Consider the following 24,105-nt stretch of genomic DNA (forward strand, 5'->3'; position numbering starts at 1 on the left):
CTTTGATTTGTCTTTAATTTTTGAACACTTACTTACAGTTTGAATTTTTAAAAAAATCATTTCCTTATTAGTGTTTGCTTTGGACTTTGTATTTGTATCCACTCCCAATTTTTATGTGGAAATCCTAACCCCAATATGACACTATTGGTAGATGGTGCCTTTGTGAAGTAATTGGCTCATAAGGATGGAGCCTGTCTGACTGGGGTTAGTGCTTTGATAAAGAGTTAAGAGACCAGAGATCACTTCTCTCTCTGCCCTGTTAGGATACACTGAAAAGATGGCCATCTGTAAACCAGGTAGCCATCTCCCACTTAATACCTATCTGCCAGCCCTTCACCCAACACTAACCATCCAGAACAATGAAAAATGATTTTTTTTTGTTTAAGTCACTGAATATATAGTAATTTGCTACAGCAACCTGAATTGAGAATCCCCTCAAAATTATGTCCTTTCTTTCTTCCAAACTCATAACTATTCATTTCTCTAAGGAATCACCTTTCTTTTCATAGAGGAGTCCAAAACCACAATTTGGGCTTTATGTAAAGTCATTGCAACTTGACTTTCATTGTTTTAGACGTTCAATAGACTGAACTAGGAAATACATATATATTGATACAGATATTTGTATTTTTATACTGAGTTCTATATCTATCTGTTGAAAACCCTGAATTTACTCCAATATCTCCAATTCTAACCTTTTGGGTTGATTAGCTTTACATCTTCCACAGTTCAGTCCCTTCTCCAACAATGAGAATCTTCCCTTATCATTGGTGTATTAAATTCTTTGATGAAGTCTGTCAACAAAAGCAATATCCCAGCAAGACCAGCTCTTGACACTGACCCCAGACTCCAGCAATGGCTTGGCCCTGAGTGCATGGTGAACTCCTTGCTGAGTTCACTGTTTCCTACTCCATTACCACCTTCATTCTTGGCCTTTTCCTCATTTCAACTCTGACATATCAGCTGCATTTTTACTCATTCCTTGATTAATTGCTTTTCTCACCAGTTGACACATGAATCTGCTGATACGTGTTATGGCTTGCTATAAGGTGTCCCCCCAAAGCTCCTGTGTTATGTAGGATATTCATTCAGAAATAAAATGATTCAATTTTGAAAGATATAACTTAAATCAGTTTGTTCTAGTTGGGATGGACTAACTGGGTGGTCACTGCAGGCAGGTAGGAAATGACTGGAGAAGGTAGATCCCTGGGGTCTTCCCTGGAAGGGTTCATCTTCCCTGAAGCCCCTTCTCCCTCTTTCATTCTGTTTCCCAGCCACCAAGAGCAGAGAAGCACTCCTCCACCCCACCATTCTGCCATGGTGTTCTGCATCACTTTGGCCCAGAGCATTGGAGCCAGCTGACCATGGGCTGAAACTAGGAAACCATGAGCCAAAACAAACTGTTCCTCCTCTAAGTTGTTCTTGTTAGATATTTTTGTCACAGTGATGAAAAGTTGACTAACAAAGTGTGGTGCTCTACAATTGGCTTTTTAGGATGAATTTGGCACAAACCTGCAGAAACTGATCGACCCATTTATTTGAAACACAGTCCTATAAATCCACATTTGCAGAGAAGGGAACAGAGATTAATGGAGTAGAATAGTAAAAATACTTGTGAATTATCAAAATATTTGTTCAAAAACTCCCTCTTTTACCAATGAAACATTTAAAAGCATTATACTTTAAGATTTTTCCTAAACTTTCCATATTTAAAACCTACATCAATTTCTCTGCTACTATGACATATTCTGTTGGCTTTTGTCCAGACACATGTCACATTCTACTTAAATGTCTGTTTGTCAGTCTCCCCAACTAGCTTTGGAGCTTCGAAAACAAAGACTGACATTTATTTTCATGTCTTCAAAGCTTAACCCAGAGCTAAACATTTCCCAAATCACTGAATTTGTGAATGAGCAAATAATACCTCAGTTAATCCAAATGAACAAATGCAACCATTCAATGAATGGTCCAACATTATTTGCCTATTTGTTTTCTTTTTGAGAATATTTCTTTCTTAGAGACCTTCAATGCATTCTGATAAACTTCTGTTGAACAGACTCTCTGCACCTTGCCCTGTGTTTTTAACTACCACCTCAACCCATTTTTACATCTTCAATGATATTTCAAGTACCCAGAAGCAAGAGGCTTGACTCTAGAAACACAGACTTTACCTCACCAAGTCCTGGTTTCAGTTGGACTCAGAAAGACTTATTTTTAGAAGGCTTTAAAAGCCGCAATAGCAATGTCTTTCCCAATGTTCTCCAAACTCTTCTCGTTTCATCTTCCAATAATCCACATTTCTTAATTATGGATACCAAAAGGAGAACTCTTCTCGTATGCTAAGTTCTCAAGCCCTACTCATAATTGCTTAAGTTTGGCATTAAAATTACAGATTCCAAATAACTATCAGAGGTTTCTGACAGTCTAGAAAGAAAAAAAAGAAACACTATTCAAATGAAGGTATTAAAATAATAAAACAATTCTGGAACAATTTTGTGAGACAAACACCACCTTCCAGAAGACACCACCTTCTAGACACACAGAAATAAGATCCGTCATGTGGTCTCTGCGCCCCTTGGCTTCACAGTGTCTGGAGCAGGCATCCCAGGTTCCTGTCCTGGGCCACCTTCTACAGCAACTGCAGCTTCACGTAGCTATTGTTTAAAATGTGGCTAGTCTGAATGGAGATGGTGAGACTATAAAATGCCCACCGTATTTTAAAGACTGAGGACTTCAACCTTCCTGAGGCCCTCTCTTCTCTGCAAGCCCACAAGCTTCTGGTTGCCCTGGAACATCCCTGGAGTTCTTTTGTTATTGGAGCTTTCCCTATCTCTGACTCTAGGATCCGCTGTGTGCTTTCACCTTTCCTCAGCATTCACTCTCTTATTCACATAGCGTTTAGCTTTAAACACCATTGACCTTGACATATAAGCTATCCAAAATGTTTCCATAAACCCTAATTTTTTTCCAAGATTCTATGTACAACTACTATTTTGTATCTTTACCTGGCTTCCTAATATGTACCTCAAACTTAATTATTTCCTGATCACTCCTTGATTCCTCCCTTCCGGGGAGCCCACCAGTCTTCAGTCTTCACAGATGGCACCATCGTTGCACACTGCTGAAGACCAACACCAGGATCTCACCTTCTTCCATTACATCCAATCCATCAGTGAAACACGTGGACCGTACTTTTAAAGAACATCACAAAAGCAACTACATATCCTCATCTTCCCTGGCTCTGCTTCCTGATCCAAACCACCAACTTCTATCACCTGAGCTGTAGTAATGCTTTACCAATTAGCTGTCCTCTGCTTACTCTTGCCCCAAATATAAGTAGAGTCATCTCTTCCAGTATAAATTAGAACATGCCATAACCCTACTTTGAAGTTTTTACCTTAAAGGGTTCCCATGTTATTAAGCAAAGCCAAGCTATTTACTCCAGTTGATCCCTGCTTACTTCTTCAACATACAGAGCTATTTACCAACTTTTAAACAATGCTTCATACAAGCTGTCCTTCTTACAGTCCCTTGAACACACTAAATATTTTCTTCCTAGTAGGTATCCCCACTGTTTAAATTGATATTCTCCAAAATTTTCATGGCTGAAGACTTCTTCAATTTAAATATTACTGTACTGAAACATCTCCTCAAACAGCCTATCAAAAGTCAGATACATCCATACTTTAAGACAGCACCATACTTTAATTTTCTACTTTTCATATGATATTTGCCTTGCTTATTTTTCATTAATCATGTGACTATTCTTGGTATAAGGCAGGAACTTGTCTGTTTTATTCACCAACATATTCATAGTTCCTAGAACAATGGAAACACTAGACACTCAACTATTTTTTTAATTAAACGAATACTTATTCCCATCATCTTACTGACTAGCAAAGGACAAAGAAAGGTCAAAATCAGTCTCATTGGGTAAAATTATCAGACTTCATGATAAGCTTAATGTTATGTTTTCATGCCCATTCTCTTTAGAAATTACCTCATTGGTCTTGTCTATTTGTTTACACTGTAGGCCAATGTGGTCCCAAAGAACTTTCAGCAATGTTCAGTATAGTACCTATCAGCCACATGTGACTAGTGGCACTTGACCTGTAGATGGTGCAATTAAGGAGCATGAAGCATTTAATTTTACTCAATTTTTAATTAATTTAAATTCAAATAGTTATTAATAGCTACCATATTGCATAGAGTAGCTGTAGTGTAAGAACTCCTGCCTGGCAGTTAGTTTCTCTATCTTGGTTTATCTTAGCATCCTGAGAACCAGCAAGTCAGATGCTCCTTAAGATGGTTTGTAATTCCTAAGTCAAAGGTGGCAATGGAGGCCAGGACAGTGAGAATTCTTGACCTCACTAAAGAGGAGTAGGGACTCCAAGTGATATGACTGTGTATTAGTGCATTTGGGCTTCTACAACAAAATACCTTAGGATGGTTAATTTACTAATAATAGAAACTTACTGTTCACAGTTCTGGAGATTGGAAACTCCAAGACCAAGGAGACAGCAGATTTCGTGTCTGGTGAAGAAGCTCTCTCTGTCTCTGGTTCAAAGATGGTGCCTGTAAGTGTTGAAGTGGCAAACCCAAGCCTCTTTGATAAGAACACTGATCTCATAAGGACAGGACCTTCATGACCTGACCACCTCCTGCTATGGTTTGAAGATGAGATATCCCCCCAAAGCTCCTGTGTTAATGCAGGAAGTGAAATGACTAGATTATGAGAGCTGTAACATGATCCATGGATTGATCCAATTAATGGATTCACAGTTTGAATGGACTTAGTGAGTGGCAAGGGCAGGGAGGTAGGATGTGGATGGAGGAAGCAAGTGGATAGGTTGGGGTGACTTTGGTCTACATACTTTGTCCCTGGCTCCTTCCCCTCTCTCACTTTCCTCCTGGTTGTCAGGAGCTGAGCAGCTTTCCTCCACAATGTCCCTCTTCCACCATGTTCTGCCCTGGCCTCACGCCAGAGCAGTGGAGTTGCCTGAGCACAAATAAACTCTTCTGTCCTCCAAGTTGCTCTTACCAGGAGTGTTGGTCATAGCTGTGAAAACCTGGCCAACATCTCCCAGAGACCCTCCTTTTCCTAGCATCACCTGAGGACTTAGACTTCCACAGACGGATTTTTGAGGACACAGTCCTTTGAACCATCGTACTCTGTGGTAGAGAAGCCTCCTGCATCGTGCCTTTCTTTCGGTGTGCTGATGGATATGAGGGAAGTAGGGGTTTAAGTTGCTCATCTGCTATTCACTAGCTCTGCAGCAGCAGACAAATCCCGCAGCCACCTTTGTACCATGGTGCTCTGGCTTCCCCACCTATAAAATAGTGACATGAAAGAGTGCAGCTTCAAACTCATTGGCTTTCATAGGAATCAAGTGAGGCCAAGAGTAGGAAAACCCAACTGTAAATTATGAAGTGCTCTGTAAGTACATGGTGCTGTCATTAGTCGCATGGATTGGTCCTGTTGGCAGATAAACATCAAGAGTCAGTTATCAAACATCACATCATCTAGACAGCCCCAGCCCTGGAAATGTTGGCATGTGCTCATTTTACTCTGTGATGGAAAAAAGAATAAATAAATCATAAATGATTAATTTAGACTTCCCTCCATGCCTCCCGTTAACAGCTCAAAGACCCCACCACACAGCAGGCTCAGTGATGAACTGGTGTGGTAGAACCTTCAAGACGGCGGCTAACCCTCCTCCAAGTACAACCAGCTGTGAAAACAAATTTAATTCCACCAACACTGCAAAGGAGCAAAGCTTTTTTATAGGTTAGAGATATAATGTTCACCCCATTTGGAGGAATCCAAAGCAAATACCGATGACTTCTGGGGATGAGGATATTATGGATAATAGACAGATTATCTGCTAGTTTACTGAAGGTGAGGGAAGAGACATTTGTCATGGTTTTACTAGAAAATGAGACCGTATCAAAGGGAGGGAGGGTGAAAGGTCACCAGTTCTATTGGTGCGATTATTATCTTTGCATAGCTGGAGTGGCAAAAGAAATGATCCCAAACAGAGCAAAACAAAACAGACCTCACTGAAGCACTTCAAGATGAGCCCCAAGAAGCCATCCCACCAGACCTGCTGGCTTCATCTTCATTTATCATCCCAGGCCTTGTTGACAAGAGTCGATTGGCTTCTCCATCTCTCTGAGCTCTGGCATGTTTCACCACGAAATGCCACGTGGTGGGCATGGGCAGGATTCATTTGTAGGAACTGATGGTGGTAACAGCAATAGCAGTGTCACTGTGGAACACCTACTGCATCTGTGGAACGGCCTTCTATTGATATTCTTAATGTCACCTCCATGACTCTTGTCAGAGATCACCTGTGATAGAAGTGACGGCTGCCACCTTGGATGGAGTGGTGTCTACACTTGTGGTGTTCTTCCCCCCTCCTACAAAGGTTATGATAGCATCTGCTCCAATAAGAGATCAATGTGCTAATGCAGGTACAGAGGGGTAGGTTCTCCAAGGCTATGCTGTGTATTAGTCCATTTGGGTGTCTATAAATAGAGTGCCTGACCCAGAGGGCACAGCTGATCAATAACAACTAATGCTGTCATTACCATTGAGGATCAGTTCTCTCATCTCTTAAACAGGGAAGACTAATCTTCATCAGGGTGGAGTAGGAAAGAATCCACCAATGCAAACAAAACCATCAAGCAGTGCGCCCTATTATTCCTTGGCTTTGGAGAGGAGGAGGGACATGAAGGTGTACTGAACCTCAGAAGCAACCTACAGAGAGAGACGGGATGGGGATGGTGTTCTAGGGCTCAGGTGTGGAATCTACCGGTTTTCCTCTTTCTTTCTCTATGTCACTTAATGTCTTAGCTAATCCACAGCTATCTTTACACAGGACAAAAGACAAAGGCATCCTCTCAGATGTGGGGAGTTACGTGGGGTAGTGAAAGGAGCAGACACGTGAGCTACACAGCCCTGACTTCAAGCTCTGCCGGCTAAACTTAGCAGTGGACAAACCTCAGGCAGGTCACCTGTACTCTGTTTGTGTAAAGTGGTAGTAATGACTCCAATCTCAAAGCTCTTTTTAAAGCTTGTTGATGGCTTGTTTCTACTCCCCCCCCCCACCTTTCATCTCACCAAGCCCTGGTTATCCATGGCTAACTCTACATTTCCAATTATTGGTTAAAAGGCCATGAAGCTAGACACTTACATTTGGAAAAGAGAAGAAAAAGGTTTGTTATGGGTTAAATATCAGGTGCCCCACAAAAGCTCATGTGTGAAATAGTACAAGAAAGTTCAGGGGTGAAATGATTGGGTTATGAGAGCCTTAACCTAATCAGTGCATTAATCCCCTGATAGGGATTAACTAGGTGGTAACTGTAGGCAGGTAGGGTATGGCTGGAGGCGGTGAGTCATTGGGGGCATCCATTGGGGGTACATGTTTTGTCCCTGGATGGAGTTTCTCTCTTTTTCTCTTTCTCTCTGCTGCCTAGTGGCCATGGCCTGGGCCACTCTCTTCCACCACACTCTTCCACCATAATTTTCTGCCTCCTTAGGAAACAAAGCAATGGAGTTGGCCATCTATGGACTGAAATCTCTAAAACTATGAGATGCAAATGAACTTTTCCTCCTCCATAATGGTTCTTTTTAGATCCTTTGGTCCCAGCAATGGAAGAGCTGACTAAAACAATATTCATTCTGTGGTTAACATGTGTTTGAACTGTGGTACTGATTCAGTTCAGGTAGATTCTGAACTTCAGCACTGATTTCCTTTAGGAGGAATATAAATTTAAGTATTCAGTGAGGAAGAGTCAAAGGAGGAAGTATTAGAGGAGCGGGGGTTCATCCAGCTCCTGAAAGACCCTCTAATCATTTCAGTGTCCTTCCCACTTCTCCTCCACCACCACCAAGCACCAGCAGCTCCCAAGCTCTTCAAAACATTTAAAGAACACTGTTAAAGTACGCGGCAGTGTCATTCACTGGGATGACGTAGAATGGTGCCAACTCTGATCTCAGCCTTATCTGTGTGAGCTGCTCAGGACGCAGACGCCGTGCCCGCAGCACTCACAGAGATTAGATGGATGGCCGATTTTCCCTGGACTTTAAAAACAGGAAAAAGTTCATCACCTGTGGATCCTTCTCTCACAAAATCTACTTGAGTCTAATAGGGAAAGGGAAGGCTTAGTCCCCTGGAGTTTGGAGGAAGAAGGTGGCTTCACAGTGGAAACCACCACATTCCAGGTCCCCATTTCTGGATCATAGATGGCCTTTTCTTGCTGTGTCTTCCTATGGTGAAGAGCCATGAAAGGGGAATGACCAGTCTCGTCATTTGGAACCTGTGAGTGAAACAGACACCCTTTTCTATTCTGTGAACGAGTCTGTCTTCCTGAAAGTGTGTCTCTACCAGAATCTGCCTTCGCACGTCGCCCCACCATGACCAGCACCAGCACAGGGGTCTGCCTGCCACCACGGACCTTGGAGGCCAGGCACTGCGTGTCTCACATTCATGATCATATTTCCAATCCCAAGCACATTCCCTCCTTTACCAAGTGCTTGAAATTTCCAATGGCACACTCACAAAAAGTAAATTGAGTCGATGAGACTTGACACTAACCCAAGCACTTGCAACTCGGGACTTGGATGGTTCTCCTGAGACCGAAATCAGTTTGTGAACACCCCCTTGAGTTCTGCAGTTTAAATCTCTCACCACCCAGTTCAGAGACAATCGCGTATCTGAGTACACATGTAGGGGCACTGCTGGGATGAGATCAAATGCTTCCTGCCAGAGCGAGGTCTCAGCAGCCCTTGGAGGGTCTCAATGACCCCTAGAGCCGGTGTGAGAGAGGACCAGCAGCCAGATGGCCTCCCATTTCCACATTCCTTTAGCTTGTTTTCTTACTGTGGCAGACACCCAAGAGCATCCCAAATCCTCAGGAGAGATGGGATTTCAGGAAAATACTTGTTACGTTGCAAAGCAGGAGATGTGAACATTTGAGCCTGATAAAGAAAGAGGAGACTGAAAACATCTACCACAGGTTTTTTATCAGCAACAATATCAGAAAAATACCCCAGTAGATATTGTTTTGTTTTGATTTTTTTTTTCCAACACTGAATTCCACCTGGGGACAAAAGTGCCACACATATCTACCACTCAGGATTAAGACAGGTCAGAGATCACGGACTTGTGGCCACACAAACAGATTATCCTGTTTCCTGAAACATCCTTTATATTGCAGCTGCCTCCCAGGAGGACCATGAATCATGTGGTTCTTCTCTTGTGTTTGATCCTAGACCACATAAACATGCAACGTTGAATGGCAAAGAAAGCATCTCAGACAAGTGACATCAATAGAGTTGGAACTGCTCACCTTGTACAAGCCATCTGCTAACTGAGCAGCCAGGTTGGATGCTAGACAGGAGACAGCCCCAATGTGGAGATGCCTGGGTGGACGACTGTCAGCAGGACTTCTGCCAAACATGAGGGTCACTCTTCCCTCACATGTGACAAGGACTTCATTTCATCCAAAGAACCGCCCTGGGGGGCAGTGATAATGGAGCTGCTTGTCACAAACTGTAGATGAGAGAAACGTGACCAAGTTCATTTACTAAGGGACAAAGAATGCATTCCAAACCAAGTCTGCCTAATTCATTGAAAATCCCAGCACTGATTTGTAATTAGCAATGCAATGATGAACAACTATTGAATAAAAGAATGAATGACAGTTATCTTATTTTATCTTCTTTCATCTGTTTTTTGAACTAATGAAACTGAAATGGAAAGAAATGGAAGAATTTGGTAAGTTTTTTCAAGTCCCCAAAATCATGGAATTTTGATCTTTTATCTCTTGTGAAGTGATTGAAAAATGAGAACACTGTATTATTAAGATCTATGGGAGACTTTCATTGTTATACTAAATTACATATAAGAGGTTGTAAGTGGAATGGGAAAACAAACAAGGTGAGAAATGAATTACAGTAGAAGGGGTAGAGAGAGAAGATGGGAGGGGAGGGGAGGGGGGATAGTAGAGGATAGGAAAGGCAGCAGAATACAACAGTTACTAGTATGGTATTATGTAAAAATGTGGATGTGTAACCCATGTGATTCTGCAATCTCTACTTGGGGTAAAAAAGGGAGTTCATAACTCACTTGAAGCTAATGTATGCTAATGTATGAAATATGATATGTCAAGAGCTTTGTAGGGTTTTGAACAACCAATAAAAAAAAGCTCTATTATGCAAATAGGACATCTATAAGAAATTCTAGTGGGTTACCATTTGGGATAAATTGGTGGTTGTTTAAAAATTCTTGAAACGTCTGTAAATCACTCCCCAGGAAACCATAGGCCACGCTGGTGCCTTTAGACAGGTCATTGACAAAAGGTAGAAGAAAGAGATGGAGGAGCTGAGACAAATACCATTAATAAGTAGCTTACTAAAGTGAACAGAACAGGTTTGGAAGACTGTGGTGATACATTTGGCAAAATTGCAATAACAAGGGACACCTTAAAAATATGTGAAATCTTTCTTCAAATGCTTCTTATAAAATTTGCAATGATAAACATAGCTCAGATATAAAGATCTGAGCTCAGGGTAGGTCTGCTGGAGTTTACCACAATTCAACTCTGCCAAGTACTAGGTGTGGATTTAAGAAACAACTCAGCAGCCTCCAAGGAGATGGGATACTAATCACACCTTCTGTGATTAGCATTGTGAGGATTGAGGGAGCTAACCCATGCAAAGCACATACACAATACCTACTGTATACTTAAACAAATAGTTGAATAATAGAATGAAGCTACTAAATAAAAGCAAACTTTTAAGAAATGACACAATTTATACCACAATATAAGATGGTCCTCTTTCCTCTTATCAATACCATCACAATTGTGAGTAGACAACTTCTGGTGGTGAAATTAGAATTATGTCATAATACCTTCTTTTGTCCGGTTCCCCTATTAAAAGGCTTGCTTTGCTTAGAACATCTTTGTTAACCAATGTAACCAGCAAATCAAGAACTATCTAATCCTATGCACATCAATTATAATGTTCCAAATCAGCACTGTGATATTTGTAGAGGGAGATAAGTAAGACTCCAGAAAGACAGCGAGGATGTTTAATGGGAAAGCACTGAATGAAGAATCTCAATATCCCTGGTCCAAGTCACACTGCCTCTCTGAGTCTCAGACTCTGGGATGCTTAAACAAGGGCATGGGCAAAGTCATATCTGTGTCCGCTTCCGTCACTCAAATGGAAGTCATTTCCATTTTGGCCTTGCCTTGGTAATAGCACACGAGTATTAGAAACAATTATTATAAATAATTTGAGATCTTCTCCTTCCTGAATCACTGCTCCAGTCATTAAATCCAATTACCTCATTATCTAAATTCACATGAATTATAACCCTGGAAGGCATGTGCAAGAATGGCCCGAGAGAAACCAACGTGTCACCTCATGCAGTCATAAAATAATCAAAAGAGCTGAGGCCATATGGTAAAAGTCCAAGGTTGGCTGCCTCCTTTCCCTCGTCTCTCCTTTGACTTCCATTTCTGTCCCACATTTTGAAGTATTTATTTACCTTACATTTAGATGAGGTCCTGCAGTCCCTGAAGGGGACAAGGAGAGACTCGGGTCTGAAGAGGGACTCGAGAAAACCGTATTTCATGCCCATTGGCTTGGGGAAGCTATTGAGCTCTCTGCTGGGAAGTTTCTTGCTGAGTATAAACAGAGAGTTAGAGGGTGGCCAGGCATCTGACTTCCCATGTGCCGTGGGTGCGTAGCTGAAGCTCTCAGCACCTCCATCTCACCATCTGCAGGATAGATCATCAGAATGTAACAGACCATTTATTCTGATGACCTTGTTTCACTGATGTAGAAATTGAGGCCCTGAAAGTAAAGCCATGTTCCCAAGGTCACAGAATGTGTTACAGTTCCCAATCAGAGACCACCTTCTCCGCCATCCCTTCCCCTCTCCTAAGTCAAGCATGAGTTTGTGACAAGAAAGAATTTTGATAATCGTAAAGAACAGAGCACTATTCAGTCACTGAGCCATACTTTAAGCATGTGCTGAACTTAATTTGCAGGACTGCAGCAAGATTCTGGGCTTCAGTTCCCAGCAGACCTCAGCCGAGTCCTCACTGGTATTCAGTAGCTGCAGGTTTCTGTAGCCCAGCCTTTAGTTCCTTCTGTGTGGAACAAATATAATAATATCTTCTTAAAATGAAACGTGGTAACATACACCAAGGAGTGAAGCACAGGGCCGAACCTGTGTTGGGGACTCGGAAAAATTCTCTTCTGCTCCTAGATTCCCCTGCCTCAGAGGCTGTGGTAGTCACACCTCTCAGTCCCCAACAGTTCAATGTTTTGTAAAAAGACTCAGACACGTTCCACCCGACTGCTGCCTTTCAGATGCTTTTCCTAGATAAATCGTAGACTTGTCACTAAAAGCATTGTGTTGGGAAAAAAAAAAATGAAAAGAGAGTCCTCTGATATAAAGGAGAATCTTCTAGATAGAAAGCACATGTACAACCATGGCAGCACCCCTCTCCCTGTAACCCCACAAGAGTAAAGCTTCTAAACAGGAGAGTAAATTATTTTTAAAGGCACAAATCTATAAGAAAAAAAGAGAGAGAGTAGAGAACACAGCAACAGTTTGGGAAACTGGAAAGCAGATGTCCCGGTTGCCGTAACTGACTTAGCAGACCCACGCCAACAGTCCCTAAGCTGGCAGCGTGGAAAGCTGAGAAGCAACCTGATTTACACCACACAGCGCCAGGCTCAGCAGCTGGCTGCACCATGTACCTCTGAGGATGTCGCAGCCCAGGGAAGGACAATACTCCAGAGAAGCAGTTGAAGCACTGTTCTAATCAATCAGGTCCCTAGGGACTTCTTCATACAGCATTGCCCTTGCTCAAGTAGAGCAGGGGCTAATTCCTTGGGAAAGGTAAAACCATAGTTCTCTGGACAGATGGGTGGCATGCCCCGGCTGTGTTTGTCCACAGGCGTGCCCTGGTGGTCACATGGAGGAAGAGTGGAAGTCTGAACACTCCCCATGGAGACCTTGCCACTTCCCTGCCTTTAACCAGCCTTCAGAGTGACCCCTGCAAGCAGCCAGGCAGGGCTTGTAGAATAGAGAATCAGAAACCAAACAGAGGAAGAAGAATAAAGATAGAAGAAAGAAATGGAAGAGGAGGAAGAAACACCAATGCACAGTGATAAGAGGATGGATGTGCTCTACAAGACAAGAAAGGAGCGCTATCGAAGAGCAACTCTCAGAAAGGAACTCCTAGATCCATGAGATATGTGAAAGAAAATGCACAAGTATAATGAAATAGGAGAGAATAGGAAAAAACACAACAAAGGCTTTAACAGATTAAACTGGTTAAACCTCATAAAAAGCAGAAGAAAATAGTAGAGGTGGAAAATGAATAAAACACACACACACACACACACACACACACGCACACACATGCACACGCATACACACCACTGTGACACATCCAATTGATTCAACACCCAGCTTTTAAGAAGTCCAATCACAGAAAGCAGAAAAATTGAAGATAAAGAATTCATCAAAGAAATTATAAAATGTAGTTTTCAATCAGAAGTACATGAAAATTTCTGTTTAAAGGGCTCAGTATAGTGCATCAAATAAACCTATAACAAGACACACCATCAAAGTTTCAGAGCACTGAAAAAAAATCAGAAAAAAAAATTTGCATTCAGAAATAAAATAATATTGCACTTCTCACAATCGATTCATGAAGTTAGACGGCAATGGGGAAAATGACCTGCTCCCGTACGCAGACGCCTAGGCAAAAGCAATAGACCAGTTTCACATGAAAACACAATGAAGATATATTCAGAGATAAGGTGTTAAAGTTTCTGGCCACTCATCCTTTCTCAGAAGTCACTGGAAGAATCCCTTCTGGGAATTCCAGGAAAGAACAACGGGTTCCAGGATCCAAGTAGAAGATGAAACACAGGAGAGGCAAAGCCGGTCCCCAGAATGAAGGGAGCTGAAGGACGTCCCCTGGGGGTAATAGAGGTGCACTGGTCCAGGGAGCCACCTGTGGAGTGGGGAGAGGGCAAAAGGGATTTCTCTAAGAAGAGGAACTGTTTAATTGTCTAAGGTAATTGTATGTGTTCAGAGGAGATATAAACAACCAGGGAAGAATTTAGAGTTGATCAATCATAACTGCATGAAAAATAAGCCAACAAAACAAATTATTGACTTCATGGGTAATACTTTGCAGGAAAGTAAATATCAACATTTTTTTATATATCACCTAAAATAGCATTTACACATTAATGATAATGTCTTACTAAGTAACAACCCAAACAGAATTGTCACGTAAGTATAGGGAGAGGCTGGAGCAACAGGAAGTAGGGAGGAGAATGGTAGAGATAAAGACAGGTATTCTTCAATAGATGAGTGGATAAAGAAAATGTGGCATATGTATTCAATGGAATATTACTCAGCTTTAAAGAATAATGAAATTGTGGCATTTGACAGTAAATGGATGGCATTGGAGAATATCATGCTAAAGGAAAAAAGCCAATCCCCCCAAACCAAAGGCTGAATGTTTTCTCTAATATGCAGATGCTAATTCACAATAAGGTAGGGGGCACTAGAGAAAAATAGTATTACCTTAGATTAGGTAGAGGGAGGTGAAGGGAGGGGAGGGGAGGGGATGTAGAGATAGGAAAGATAGTAGAATAAAACAGACATTATTACTTTATGTATATATGTGACTGCATGACCAATATGATTCCTCAACATGTACATTCAGAAAAACAAGAAATTGTGTCCCATCTATGTATGATATGTCAAAGTGCATAAATGCATTCTGCTGTCATGTATCACTAATTAAAAGAAAAAAATTAAAGACAGGAAGAGTAGCAGTGATAGTGAATAAAAAAGAACTAAGCCCCAACTTCTATACAGGGAAGTCAATAAAAAGAATCTCAAACAGAAAATTCTAGAAGTATTATTTTCCCATGTGAAAATATTGAGGAAAATACCAAAGTCAGCTCAAAAACATTTAAGCAATTGTTTTTGAGGCCCCAAAAGTTTTATTGTCCTTAAGTTTTACATAACCAGTGGATTCTTTTCAACCACAGGCATATTGGCTTTTGACAAAGGCAAAATCCAAATAATTAAAAACTATTGTTTTCCAAGCTTCTTCTCCAAGTTTGTGACACATCTATTAACGGGGAATAAATGGTATTAGCTACCATTTTTTAATTGCCTTGTGCTTTTTTCTTTAATCATGAATAAACAATATCCACACACTCATAGAGTCTGACATACCATTTCTGTGTTTCCTGCAATACACCTTGAACTTAAATCACGCAGAGCAATATTAAGAAATGTCTGGCAATGAACCCCGAGAGCCATCTTACCATTGTCCACCATGCTGAAATCATTTTTCTGGACAAAATAGCTGCTGAAAGCTAGTATCATCCTGATGCGAAAACCGGGCAGAGGCACTTCAAGGGAAGAAAATTTCAGACCAATATCCCTGATGAACAGAGATGCAAAAATTCTCAGTCAAATTCTGGCAAATTGCATACAAAAACATATTTAAAAAATAGTGCACCATGATCAAGTGGGACTCATTCCAGGGATGAGAGGTTGGTTCAACAAATGAAAATCAGTAAAAATAATGCATCACATCAATAGACTTAAAGATAGGAATCATATTATTATATAAATTGCTGCAGAGAAAGCATTTGACAAAATACAGCACCCTTTCATGTTCAAAACACTAGAAAAACTAGGGATAGTAGGAACATATCTCAACATTGTAAAAGTTATCTATGCTAAAGCCAAGGCCAACATCATTCTAAATGGAGAAAAATTGGAAGCATTCCCGCCAAAAACTGGAACAAGACAGGGATGCCCTCTTTCACTACTTCTTTTCAATATTGCCGTTGAAACTCTAACCAGAGCAATTAGACAGATGAAAGAAATTAAAGGGATACAAATAGAAAAGGAAGAACTCAAACTATCGTTATTTGCTGACAACATGATTCTACACTTAGCAGATCCAAAAAAACTCCACCAGAGAACTTCTAGAGTTACTTAATAAATTCAGCAAAGTAGTAGGGTACAAAAATCAATACTCATAAATCAAATGCATCTCTATACATCACTGATGAATCCTCTGAAAGCGAAATTAAGAAAACTACCCCATTCACAATAGCCTCAAAAAAAGTAAAATACTTGTGAATCAACTTAACAAAAAAGGTGAAAGACCTCTACAATAAAAAAAACTACAGAATACTAAATAAAGAAATTGAAGAAGACCTTAGAAAATGGAAACATCTCCTACACTCTTGGATAGGCAAAATTAATATTGTCAAAATGACCATACTACCCAAAGTACTATACAGATTCAATGTGATTCCAATTAAAATCCCAATATCATTCCTTATAGAAATAGAAAAAAGCAATCATGAAATTCATTTGGAAAAATAATAGACCCAGAATAACCAAAACATTCCTTAGCAAGAGTGAAGCAGGAGGCATCACAACGCCAGACCTTAAACTGTACTGCAAAGGCTATCGTAACAAAAACGGCATGGTATTGTCACCAAAATAGAGATGTAAACCAATGGTACAGAATAGAATAGAAGACACGGAGAAAAACTCACATAAATATAGTTATCTCATATTAGACAAAGGCACCAAAAACATACATTGGAGAAAAGATAGTCTCTTCAACAAATGGTACTGGGAGAACTGGAAATCTATATACAGCAAAACTGGAAATCTCACCATGCACAAAACTCAACTCAAAGTGGATCAAGGACTTAGGAATTAAACTAGAGACCCTTGCCTAATAGAGGAAAAAGTTGGCCAAATATTTATCAGGTTGGATTAGGCCTCTGCTTTTTTAACAAGACTCCTAAAGCACAGGAAATAAAATCAATAATTAATAAATGGGATGGACACAAACTAAAAAGCTTCTTCTCAGCAAAAGAAACAATCAATCAGGTGAACAAAGAGGCTACATTTGGGGAGGAAATTTTTGACACATACATGTGAGATAGAGCACTAATCCCCAGGATATATAAAAAACTCAAAAAAACTTAACACCAAAAACAAACAACCCAATCAATAAATGGGCTAAGGAGCTGAACAGACACTTCTCAGAAGAAGATAAACATTCGATCAACAAATACATTAAAAGAATGTTCATCATTAGAGAAATTCAAATTAAAACTAAGATTTCATCTCACCCCAGTCAGAATGACAATTATCAAGAATATAGACAACAAAAATGAGAATGTGAGGGGAAAGGCACACTCACACATTGCTGATGGTACTGCAAATTGGTGCAACCAATCTGGGAAGCAGTATGGAAATTCCTTAGAAAACTTGGAGTAGAACCACCATTTGGCCCACCTAATCCACTCCTTGGTCTATAGCCAAAGGACTAAAAATCAGCATACTATACTAACACAGCCACATCAGTGTTCATAGCATCTCAATTCACAATAGCTAAACTGTGGAAGCAACCTAGACGTCCTTCAATAGATGAATGATGAAGAAACTGTGGTATCTATAAACAATGGAATATTACTCAGCATTAAAAGAGAATAAAACCATGGCATTTGCAGGTAAATGGATGGAGTTGGAGAATATCATGCTAAGTAAGCCAATCCCAAAAAATTGAAGGCCAAATGTTCTTTCTGAGAAGTGAATGCTGATCCATAATGGGCGGACGGGAGCATGGGAAAAATTGAGGCACTCTGATTGGGCAAAGGGTGGGTGGGGAGGTGAGGAAGCGTGGGGGCAGGAAAGATGATGGAATGAGATGGACATCATTACCCCTAGGTACATGTATGACTGCGCATGTGGTGTGATGCCACATTGTATACAACCAGAGAAATGAATGGTTGTGCTGCAGTTGTGTACAATGAATCAAAATGCACTTTGCTGTCATATATATATATATACCTAATTAGAATGAATAAATTAATAAAAAAATATATATTACTGGTGAAAGTCAGGTCATTGCTCTTACTCACCACTAGAGGGAAACGTTGCTCTTTTTTCCTCCCCAGCATTCACAGGCCTGTAGAGAGGGCTTTCTTGAGCAGAGGGTAGCGGGAAGCTGTGGCCACTGCTGGTTCCCTTCCTGGACTGCAGAATCCTGGAGCATAATGGAATCTTGGACCCATCTAGGTGAAGTCCCTCTGACCTCTCCCATTCTACATAAGGGGTTTTTCCTAGTCGTGGGATATGGAAGTAGAAAAGCCAAGAGCTAAAGGCAAATTCTTTATTTAGCTGCAAGAAGGAAATAAGAAAGCAATTCAGAGGAGCTTCTTTGTAGTTCAAGGTTATGGCGCTGGGGTATCATATCAAGCGTTAGCCCTGGCTGCATGCTTATTTAGTGCTGAATGTTCACCTCCTGCTGGGGCTTTATTCCTATCCTGATGAGAGGCCTCTGAGGTAAGACAATCATGATCCCTTTCATATAGATGAGGGGAGTAAGGCACAGAGAGGATAAGCTACCTGCTCAAAATCATTCAGGAAGTGATTAGCAGAGCAGATATTCAGAACCAGATGTCGTCCTGTACACTGCGACCATAAAGGTTAGGTTGACTGCCTATTGGTGGAAGACCTGAAATTTACTGGTGAACATAGAAAAAGCCCCCTGTCCTTTTTGTGAAAGTAGCCTTTCTTCACTCTTAAGTAGACGATGTGACTTGCCCTGATGACCCCAGAGATCCTTCGAGATTTATCAGCCTGTTAGGTGAAGGTCCTTTATAAGGACTGATTTCTTTCTGTTCCCAATATCTGTCCCAACCCCTGGCTCGCAGCCTGCCTTATTAAATGATAGCGCAGGGAGTAAATATGATTGTGATTCCTTCACAGACAAATCTGTTGTGGGGAAAACACACTCAGGTGTCATCTCATAATTCAGACAGTTCAGGAAAACATCACAGTACCGATCGATGGGCCCTGGGTCTCTCCGGAGGCCGTGGAGTTGATCCAGTCCAATGCCTCATTCTTCCTGGTCCCCTCCCCTGTTCTGTACACAGTTTTCAGTCCATAAAACACAGTCGTCACCACGTCCGCGGGCGGCTCTTAAGCCCGCTGCATTGTATCATCTCCTGGGCTGGTGTCAGTGCCGTGTGAAACACCTGCAGTCTGTTTGGTTTATTGCTTTGGGCCCGGCCACGGCCTCATCCTTCCCCGTGTGGAACTTTGAGCTGGTTTTGCTCAACAGACCTCTGAACACTGGGGCTGAGGGAGGGGGAGGCGCCGGCTCAGGCATGATGACCCTGTTCAAAGAGGAGACTGTACTAACCGGCATCCAGCCAGAACAGTTTCCTCTCTGCACAGAGGGCAATAGTGTCCCACCAAGAGGCCACAGACCCTCAGCCTCCCAGCTGGAAGAATTAGTGCAATTCTAGAGGTTTAGGGGGTTAAAATGCCCACTGCTTACCCCTCTCATCCACCTCCGGCATATATTTTTTTAAACTTTGACTTGATTTTGGAATATGGTTCTGTGAATTTCAAAGTGTCTGGAGACTCTTGTAAGGACCACTGAAATCAACACGTGGTACATTTCCATCACAGTCCCTTCTATACAATCACACCCATTTTTTTCTTTCTTTTTAAATCTCTGACTCCTGGCAAACACTGATTTATTCTCCATCACTACAGTTCTGTTCTTTTGAGGCTGCTCTATAAATACAATGGTGGAGTGTATAAACTCTGGCCCTGTCTTGTTTCACAGAGCACGATGCTTCTGAGGTTCATCCAAGTTGTTGGACGCGTCCGTAGTCTTTTCTTTTTTATTGCTGAAAAATATTCCATTGTATGGATGTACCACAGTTTGTTTATCCATTCACCCATGAAAGATACCCGAATTGTTTTCCATTTCAGGCCATTAGGAATAGAGCGGTTATAAAACATTCTTATGCAGGTATTTTTGTGAGCCTAAGATTTCATAAACACCAATGATGAGGAGCTTAGCTTAACTTTATAACAAACTCCGAAAATATTCCCCAGGGGCGCTCTGCCATTCTGCACCCTCCGCACAGCCGTGTTCTTACATACCCCTTTGGTATCCCTGTCCTCAGTACTTCAGGGAACACTAAGAAGCCTTAAAACAGGGTAATGTGAGTCCCTCAGATTTATGCTGCTGCATTTACAATTCCAGTTCACTTACTTTTTAATAATATTTCTGGAAACATTAAGGAGGATATGAGCTGTGGGTTTTTTGTAGGTGCTCTTTAGAAAGCTGCCTTCCATTCTCCATTGTATTTTGTAAAATGATTTTTTCTGCACCAATTCATGCAATCATATATATATATATATTTTTTTTTCTTCTGTAGGTTGTAAATAGGTTGCATTACACTGACTAATTTCCAGACATTGACCAGCGTTGCATTAAGGGAAAATTTTTACTTGGCTACATGTATTATTTTTCTGTGTTACTAGATTTATGAGATTTTGCTGATTTTTGTGTCTGTGTACAGGAGAACTTTGGTGTGTGTGTGTGGGGGGGTGTGTGTGTTGAAGCTTTGTCTTATTTTGGAATATAGTTCGGTGAATTTCAAAGTGTATGGAGATTCTTGTAGGGACCACTGAAATCATTTCCATCACGGTCATTTCTTTACAATTACAACCTCCCCCTTTTTTTAAGTCTCTGACCCCTGGTAAAGATTGATGTTATTCTCCATCACTACGTCTCTTTGGGGTTTCTTCTTTGGTCTTGGTGTTAGAGGAATTCCAAGCTTGGAACTAAGTTGAGATGTGTCCACTTCTGGAAGAGGCTGCCTGGGATGGGCATTATTCTCTCAGTCTATTTGGTGAATTTCTCATGTGTGTCACCTGAGGAGATTTCTTTTTAAAACGGTTTTAAGCTACGAATTTAATTCCTTTGAAACTTGCAGCACTATTTGAGTTACCTATTATCACCTTGGGTGGGTTTTGATAGTTGTGACTTCTGAGGAATTGGCAAATTCACCTAATAGAATTTACCTGATTAGAGTATACATGCTATCTTTTATTATCCTTTTAGTATTTTTGAACTCTGAAGGATTACATCAGTTTTAATTCTTGACTTGCAAATTCTTTCTAATCTCTTTTTTATTTTATTTTATTTCATTTTATTAGTCTGGATAGAGGCATAACAGTCTTGTTGATCTTTAAAGAAATTTTTTTTTCTTATTTTCTCCACTGTCCTATTTGGAAATTGATTGATTTCTGCCTCATCACTATCATTTTCTTCATCTTCTTCAGTGCATTTTACTTTTCTAGTTTTTTAATGTGGGAACTTAGATTATTAAATTGATGTCTTGTTTCTTGTCTAACATAAATATTTAATTTTATGTACTAGTCTCTAACAGAGCCTATGTTCTCATGTTTATTATGAATTATTCACAGTAGTCAAGGAAATCAGCTGAAATGCCCACTGATTGTCACTTGGTACCCATTGATTGACTTTCCCCATTTCTCCATCTCCCTTCTTCCCTGGAATCTAGGAACATCATTCTACTCTCAACTTTGATGAGCTCAACTTATTGATATTCCACATTGCAGTGAGATAATGCACTATATGTCTTTCTGTGCCTGGCTTATTTTATTTAACGCAAAGATCTCCCGTTCTATCTATGCTGTCACAAGTGAAGGGCTTCATTCTTTTTTATGGCTGGATAGTATTCCAATGTGTACATGTACCACATTTTCTTTACCCCTTCATCAGTTGATGAGACTTGTTTCCATCTGTTAGCTATTGTAGATAGTGTTACATTACACATAGGAGGGCAGATGTCTCTTCAACACATGGACTTCATTTCCTTTGTCTCTATACCCAAGAGTGAGACTGCTGGATTATATGATAATTATTTGTTGTTGTTTTTGAGAAACCTTGCCATTGCTTTCAAAATGGCTATGTTAATTTACATTCCCAGAATGCAAGAGTTATCTATTGTCCCCATTCCCACCAGAACTTGTTAATAGCCATTCTTAGTAGAGTGAGATGACATCCCATTGTGGTGTTGATTTACCTTGCCCTGATGGTTAGTGATGGTGAGCCAGTTTCATAGACCTGTTGTCCATTTATACATCTTCTTTTGAGACATATGTATTGAGATTTATTCCCCCCCCTTTTTTTTCTTTAGTCAGGCAATTTGGGGAGATTTTGTTTGTTTGCTTATGTTATTGAATTTTTGGAGTTCCTTACATACTCTGGATCTCAATCCATTGTCAGATGTGGAGTTTGCCAGTATTTCCTCCAGAACATTCTGAAGGTGGTCTCTCTCCTCTGATAACTGTTTCCTGTGCTGCACACAAGATGTTTTCTTGTTTGTTTATTTGTTTGTTTTTGGTACTGAGAATTGGACCCAGAGTTGCTTTGCCACTGAGCCACATCCCCAGCCTTTTTTTGTTTTTATTTTGAGTTGGGGTCTCACTAAGGTGTTTGAGCCTCACTTAGTTGCTGTGACTGTCCTTGAACTTGAGAGCCTCCCCAATCCTCGGGGTTACAGGCATGCGCCACCCGACCTGGCATGCGCAGAAGCTTTTAATGCAATCCTGTTGGTCCATTTTTGAATTTTCACCTGTACTTTTGGGTCTTATCCAAAAACTCCTTGTTCATTCCGTTGTTCTGGAACATTTCCCCTGTGTTTTCTTCCAAGTAATTTTACTGCTTCACATTCAGCTTTTAAGTCTTCAATATATTTTGAACAGATTTTTGTCACTGGACAGAGATAGAGTTTTCATTTCAATCTTCTGCATGTAAACAGCCAATTTTCCCAGAACCAACTACTGAAATAAGGGGTTTTCTCCAATGAGTGTTTTTAGCACTCTTGTCAAAAATGTGTTGGCTACTGACACATGAATTCACTACGAGGATCTCTATTGTGTTCCATTGGTATATGGGTCTGTCTTTATAGTAATACCACTACTATAAAAAAGCTTTACGATGATTTTTGAAATCAAATAGAATAATGAATCCTGAACTATTCTGATTAGACAACTAATTAACTATTTGGAGTATTTGTAATCTCATACTAATTTGTGGATTTTTTTTTTTTTTTTAGTTTTACAAAGAATGTGATTGCTATTTTAGTAGAAACTCCATTAAATCTCTAGATTCCTTTGGGTAGTTATGAACATTTTAAAAATATTGATTTTTCCAATCTATTAACAGGAATATCTTTTCATTTTCTGGTGCCCTCTTCAATTTCAAATTCTTTTTATCAATGTTTTATATTTTTTATTGCAAGAATCATTCACCTCTTGATTAAATTTATTTCTGGTTTTAGACTTATTATAAATGAGGTTGTTTTCTTAATTTTTATTCCAGTTAACTTGTGTATAGGAATATTATTGATTTTTGTATGTTGATTTTTGTTTCCTTTAGCTTTGCTAAATTCAATTTTTTGGTGGAATCTTTCATATTTTCTATATATAATAGCATGCTATCTGCAATTAGTGATTCTCTGCCTTCTCCTTTCCCAATTCAATTCCATTTCTTTCTTTCTTTCTTTTTTTTTTTTTTTTTTTTGCCTGATTGCTTTGACTGGACTTCAATTACTATGCTGAATAAAAGTGTGTACTAGTTTATACCTAATTTATTCAGTTATTTTATCATGAAGGGATGATGTTGAATTTTGTCAAATGCCTTTTATGCATCTATGGATATGATCACTGATCATATAAATTTATCCTTCATTATATTTTAAAATGTTTTTTATTTGGGGGTTATATCCAAATCATGCACAAGGCAAGCACTCTACCACTGAGTTAGCCACTTGTCCTCCATTCCTCTGATATGTTGATTATATAATTTAGTTAATTTTTTAAATGAAATCATCCTTTTGTCTCTGAGACAAATCCTACTTGAATCATGGTAAATTACCTTTTTAATGTGCTTTTAGGTATAGTCTGCTAACATTTTATTTCATATCTATGTTCATCTAGGATATTGGCCTTTGATGTCTTTCTTTTTAAATTAAAAATTTGTGACCTTTTTTGGTTTTGGATTTGAAAATTGTGTTGAGAAGAATTCCTCCATCTTCATATTTTGACAGTAATTTAAGGATTGGTATTAGTTATTCAAATGATGATAGAACTCAGCAGTAAAGCCATT

The sequence above is a fragment of the Callospermophilus lateralis genome, chromosome 8 (assembly GCF_048772815.1).
Source record: "Callospermophilus lateralis isolate mCalLat2 chromosome 8, mCalLat2.hap1, whole genome shotgun sequence".
Taxonomy (NCBI): Eukaryota; Metazoa; Chordata; class Mammalia; order Rodentia; family Sciuridae; genus Callospermophilus; species Callospermophilus lateralis.